We start from the raw sequence: 7,154 nt of genomic DNA, 5'->3' as shown, positions 1-7,154 counted from the left end.
CTCAAAATAAAGTAATTAATTAAAACTTCCTGCAAATGCCCTTTTTTGGGCATGTAATTCAACATTTTTAAGCGTAAAAATATGTATGATGTTAATACCTTCTGCAAATTTGACATATGAAGTTTTGAAGCTTGCTGTCAATACAACAAAATAGCATACATATCAAATCGCATATATATCAACATATGTGTAACTCCATCTATTGAAAAAAATCCTCATTATTAACTGGTACTCCTTGTAAACAAAATAAGTCGGTCAGAAAAATACAAACACCATATGATTTCATTTATATGTGGAATCTAAAGAACAAAATAAATCAACAAACAAAATAGAAACAGACTGACAGATACAGAGAAATGGTTGCCAGAAGGGAAGGGGCTTGAAGAACTGGATGAAAGAGGTGAAGGGATTAAGAAGTATAAACTGGTAGTTACAAATAGTCACCAGGATGTAATGTATGTAGGGACTACCCTATATAATAAAATCCTAATATGCAATTGTCCCCTCAACCCAGAGTTTGACCAGGGGGCAGGGCCGGCCATCCAACCACCCGCAGCCCTTCCCCCGAGCCAGCCCCACCAGGACTGGCAGTGGCAGCAGGCAGATGGGGGAAGGGAGGCCCCAGCTGGCAGCCAGCAGCCTCTAGACCAGGGGTGGGCAAACTTTTTGACTCGAGGGCCACAATGGGTTCTTAAACTGGACCGGAGGGCCGGAACAAAAGCATGGATGGAGTGTTTGTGTGAACTAATATAAATTCAAAGTAAACATCATTACATAAAAGGGTACGGTCTTTTTTTTTTTTTTTTAGTTTTATTCATTTCAAACGGGCCGGATCCGGCCCTCAGGCTGTAGTTTGCCCACAGCTGCACTAGACCCTACCCATGCACGAATTTTGTGCACTGGGCCTCTAGTAGTCAATAATATTGTAATAACGACGTATGGTACCAAGTGGGTACTGGAAATATCAGGGGAACACTTTGTAAAGTATATGATTGTCTAAGCACTGTGCTGTACATCTGAAACTAATACTAAATTAATTAATTAATACAAATGGATTCAATGCTCCAATCAAAGAACACGGAGTAGCTGAATGGATAAGGAAACATATGCTGTCTATAAGAGACACACTTCAGATAGAAAGATACACACAGACTGAAAGTAAATGAATGAAAAAAATTTTTATGAAAATGGAAACAACAAATAAAATCTGGGATAGCAATACTTATACCAGACAAAATAGACTTTAAAACAAAGGCTACACCAAGAGACAAAGAAGGACCCAGAAATTCTACTTCTATGTATTTATCTAAAGAAACCCAACATTCTAAATCAAAAAGATATATACATCTATGTGTTTATTGTAGCATTATTTACAATAGCCAAGATATGAAAGCAAACTAAGTATCCATCAATGGGTGAATGGATAAAGAAGTGGTGCATACAATGAAATATGACTCAGCCATAAAAACAAAAAATGAAAATCTTACCATCTGCAATAACATGGACAGACCTAAAGGGAATTGTGCTGAGGGAAATAAATCATGCTGAAAAAGATAAATGCCATATAATTTCACATTTATGTGGAATCTAAAAAAATAAAATAAAATAAACAATCAGAACAGAAACAAGCTCATAGTTACAGAAAATATTTTGATGGTTGACAGATGGGAGAGGGGGTTGGGAGATGGATGAAAAAGGTAAAGGAAATAAGAAGTACAAATTGGTAGTTAAAGACTAGTCATGGGGATGTAAAATATAGTATAGGGTATACAGTCAATAATATTGTAATAACTATGCGTGGTGTCAAATGAGTACTAGAGTTAGTAGGGTGAACACTTTATAAGGTATATAAATGTGTAATCATTGGACGATATGCCTGAAACTAATATAATATTGCATGTCAACTGTAATTTAAAAATTTTTTAATTTTTTTTAAATAAAATAATTTTCACCCTAGCCGGTTTGGCTCAGTGGATAGAGCATCAGCTCGCAAACTGAAGGGTCCCAGGTTGGATTCCAGTCAAGAGCACATGCCCTTGGTTGCAGGTTCCCCGGCCCTGATCAGGGTACATTCAGGAGGCAACCAATTAATGTGTCTCTCTTACATGGATGTTTCTCTCTGTCTCTCCTTCTCCCTCCCACTCTCTCTAAAAATCAATGGAAAAATATCCTCGGGTGAGGATTAACAAAAAAATAATAATAAATAAAATGAATTTTTTAAAAACTATCCAAAAGAAAGAACACAGAGAAAAAATAAATGGAAGGGATACGGGAAAGAATTTAGACTTCAGTGACAATATCAAGAAATTTAACATAACATAAATGTAATTGAATACCTGAAAAGGAAAGAAAGAAAACAGGAGGGGAAAAAAAAACTGAAGAAATGATGTTTAGAAACTTTTCAAACTTGATGACAATTCTATCTTATGGATCCAAGAACCTTGATAAACACTAAGCAAAATGAACATACACACACCCAAATCACAACCAGGCATATCGTAATCAAATTGCTGCGAACCAATCAAAAAGGGGAAAATCTTAGAAGCAGCCAGAAGGGAGAGGGGAAAATGATATAGAGGAACAAAGGCAATGAGTATAACAGATTTCTCTGAAATTATGCAAGCCAGAAGATAAAGAAATGATATATTTAAAGTGATAAAAGACACTTTTTGTAACCAAGAATTTTATATCAAATGAAAATATCTTTCAAAATTAAAGGTGAGTTTTGCTTCCAGGCATGATGGGCTAAGATTCTAACACACACAAACACGTTCATTCACATGCACCTCATGACTTCTTCAGCAACCACCTCTACCCAGAATGTATCCTAATCTACTTGGAAAAGAAAGCTCTTGTGCACATTCCATCTCAGCCCTACCTCAAAACCTACCTGTCCTGTTCTATTCCATGAGAGCCCTGTAATCTTCTAGAGAATGAAAATGTTGATCAAATAAATTGCTTATGGATAGTGGGCTGTTCAGCTCTCTTAAACTATGTCAATGTGCTATTCCCAGGTGATATCAAATGTCAACAATTCAACTTTTTTTCTGGAGGACCCCTAAACAATGACTCAGTGAGGACTTTTAGACATGGTAGCAAGTCTTTCTGGAAGATACTTGTGGGTTACACAGAACTTTCAAGTCATCTCATCAAATTAGAATCTATTCCATGGGACACTTTATGTATTAATGTGATCCTTTTCCTTAGTAGTCAGCCAAAAATGTCATTAGAAAGAGCAGGAGACAGCCCCTTCTGTGCCCTGAAGGAGAATTGACAGTCCATTAGTCAGGGAAGTGCAAACATCAAAGGATATAAGCTATGGGGGTGGACACAGACCACAGCTCTACAGGGCCAAGTTCACTGTGTTCTTGGAGAAACAGATCCACACAAGGAAAAAACTGGGTCAAGGCTAAGGGCAAATGAGGTCTAATAAAGAAACAGTGGGCCTGGCAGTATGGCTCAATGGTTGAGCATTAACCCAAAAACCAGATCAGGGCACATTCTCAGGGTTGTGGGCTCAGTCCCCAGGAGGGGACATGCAAGAGGCAGCCGATCAATGATTCCCTCTCATCACTGATAATTCTATCTCGCTCTCCCTCTCCCTTCCTCTCTGAAATCAATAAAAATATTTTAAAACTTTTTTTAAATAAAAGAAAGAAATAGTGCATGTGGTGAATAGGAGCTGAATGAATCTAGAAACAAGACACTTTAGATCCACCTTTCAAACAAACAAGCACTCCCTCCCAGTCCCAAGCCTCTGGGGAAACCATTTTTCCTTGAAGAACCAAAAACAGTTTTGGCATTTCACTGAGTACACTTAATTTGTTTAACTGAGACCCAAGAATTGACAATGTTTTACTTTGCCAATTGAATACAATTTTTAAACTAACATTTGCCATTATAATTATTTCATACAAGAAAATAATATTTTGAAATTTTAAAAAATGTAAATCTTGTGCTCTCTGTAAGCACAGACAAAACAAAATTTCTTGTCTTACAAAACTGACTACCACTTGAGGCAAATAATTTGGAGCAACTGAGTAGGAAGTATGAAGTGAAAAGTATTTGAATTCAGAATGCATAGGCCTGGGTTCTAGCCCCAGCTCTACCACTAACAAATCCTTACTTTCTTGGCACCTCATTATCTTTATTTGTAAATGAAAGGACCACCTACATTTTTCAGGTATATACTACAGTGAATCTATACATAATCCTCTGAGGTTAAAAATTAGAGTGTCAACTATTTAAATACCAGTCCCTATTTTTCTCAAATCTGGTGTTTTTGGTGAAAGGTAGTTATTTAGTTCTATAGAAGAGCTTCATGCTTTCTCCTAAGTCACAAGTTTCCACTGGGCCAGAGACACAAGTATGTGAGAATAAATGACTCTCAGGGCTAGAGGTAATCTATAATAATAAAAGCATAATGTGCTAATTAGACTGGACAGCCGAACAACCTTCTGGACGTCCTTCTGGACAAAGCCTTGGTGGTGGGGGCAAGGCAGAGGTGGTTAGGGGCGATCAGGCAGGCAGGTGAGCAGTTAGGGGTGATCAGGGAGGCATGCGAGTGGTTAGGGTGATCAGGCAGGAAGGGAGGCAAGCAGTTAGGAGCCAGTGGTCCTGGATTGTGAGAGGGATGCCCGACTGCCAGTTTAAACCAGCAAGAGGGTGCAGGCCGGGCTGAGGGACCCTCCCCCACCCCCGAGCGTGCAAATTTCGTGCACCAGGCCTCTAGTAGACAAATAATTGACCCCAGTTGAACCTCCCAAATAGGGTAGAGGAGAGGCCACAAGCTGTGAAATGCTACCCGAATGACTGTTCCACTCCTTAAGGGACTCTGTCCAAGATTGACCTCCAGCAAGACAGAACTTGAAGCCTCAAGGCAGGATGGAACTGTGGAAGAAGTCTGGGGACACCTGGTCACACCCTGTGACCTGTGTCCTGGCCAGTTGTCCTGCTGGCCAATTTCCAACCTTGTCATTAAAGGCCTTGAAGCTCACGGCCAGTGATAGGAATAATCCTATCACTCTAGCCAAAAACTTCCAGTTCCCTCTCCACTAATCTCAAAGACAAACCAGGAACACATCCAGACAGCCAGATATTTTAGTTGTCAAACATCTTTAGCTACAAAATGTTTTTTTTGTTGTTTTAAATTCTTTATTGTTTAAAGTATTACATATGTCTCCTTGCCCCCCCTCCCCAATGACCTCTCCCTGGCTGCTCCCACTCCCCAGAACATGCCCTCACCCACCTACTGTCTGTGTCCATTGGTTGTGCTTATATGCACACATACAAGTCCTTTGGTTGACCTCTTACCCCCTTCTCCACCCCTCCCCTGCCTTCCCTCAGAGGTTTAATGGTCTGTTCGATACTTCTCTGTCTCTAGATGTATTTTCGTTCATCAATTTATGTTGTTCATTATAGTCCACAAATGAGCGAGATCATGTGATATTTATCTTTTTCTGGTTGGCTTATTTCGCTTAGCACCATGCTCTCCATGTCCATTCATGCTGTTGTGAATGGTAAGAGTTCCTTCTTTTTTACAGCAGCATAGTATACCATTGTATAGATGTACCAGTTTTTTAATCCACTCATCTGCTGATGTACAAAATGTTTTTTAAATTTTTATTATTGCAACTTTCTTTTTTTTTCTTTTTTTTTTTTTCCGCAGGGCTGTTCTCTATTATTGCAACTTTCAAACATATAGAAGAGTAGAGAAAATAATGAACTCTATAATGAACTCTCACACACCCATCATCTTGCTTTTTAAATTATTAATATCTTAAAATATTTGTTTCCTTTAGTTTTCTTCTGTTAAAATATTTTTGAGTGAATAACAGGCATTATGGTATCTCATCCCCATATACTTTAATATAAATCTCTGAAAAGGGCCTGTTTTTATATACTGACAATAGCAAATTTCACACCTAATAAAATTCCTAATAATCTAATATCACCTAATACCTAGTCCATATTTAAATTTCCCAGCTCTCCACCTCTCACCCACCCCACCCCCAAAAAAATACCTTTGATAGCTAGTTTATTCTAACAAATGTGCAATCAAGTCCCACACGCTGCCTTTAGCGAATGTGTCTCTGAAGTCTCCCCCAAATGAGAATAGCAACACCTTTCTCTTTTTTCCTGTTACTGAACAGACCAAAGTAATTGTCTTGTAGAATGGCCACATTCTAGATTTGTCTATGTGTTTCCTTGTAGTTTTATTTAATCCTTTCTCATATCCTCTATGTTTTTTATAAACTGAAGTAGGTCTACAGGCTATATTAAACATTTTAAGCAAGAATACTTCCTAGGAGCCGAAACCGGTTTGGCTCGGTGGAGAGAGCGTCAGCCTGCGGACTGAAAGGTTCCAGGTTCGATTCCAGTCAAGGGCATGTACCAGGGTTGCGGGCACATCCCCAGTAGGAGATGTGCAGGAGGCAGCTGGTCGATGTTTCTCTCTCATCGATGTTTCTGACTCTCTATCTCTCTTCTTTCCTCTCTGTAAAAAGTCAATAAAATATAAAAATAAAAAAAAAGAATACTTCCTAGGTGATGCTGTGTGCATCGCCTTGCATTTAATCCGGACACAGCACATAGCCCCTGGTTATCCCGCCATTGGGATGTTTATGTGATCAATGGGGCAAGGTCCTCCCACCATAAATTCTTATTTTTCCCCTTGGGATTAGCTCTGGGTCTGGGCAGTGATACTTTGTGACTATCCAATTCCCCAACTCTTTCTGTTCTTCAGCAGTCATTCTTCAGTAAAGCAGATCTTCCCTTAAAACTCAAATCAAGGTAGTTGTCCTGATGTAAGTCCCTCTTTGTGATTGATTCTTTTCCTTTAACTACTAATATCCAGAATAAGAACTTGCTGTGGTAGTAACCCCAATGGTGAGCAAGCAAGGTTTTCCTTTGTTTGCGATTTTTCTCAGTATGAGTAGAGATTGGTTGATTTTTTAAAATATGTTTAACATTTTTTATTCATTTATAGTCATTGTTCTTTTGATCTTCTAATTGTGCGAACTTTGGCCAGTGGGAGCCCTCCAGGCTGGTTCCTGTGTCTTTTTTTTTTTAATTAAATCTTTATTGTTCAGATTATTACAGTTGTTCCTCTTTTTTCCCCCCATAGCTCCCCTCCACCTGGTTCCCACCCCACC

Source organism: Myotis davidii, unplaced genomic scaffold (genome assembly GCF_000327345.1).
Source record: "Myotis davidii unplaced genomic scaffold, ASM32734v1 scaffold238, whole genome shotgun sequence".
Lineage (NCBI taxonomy): Eukaryota > Metazoa > Chordata > Mammalia > Chiroptera > Vespertilionidae > Myotis > Myotis davidii.
This window is presented reverse-complemented; position numbering follows the sequence as displayed.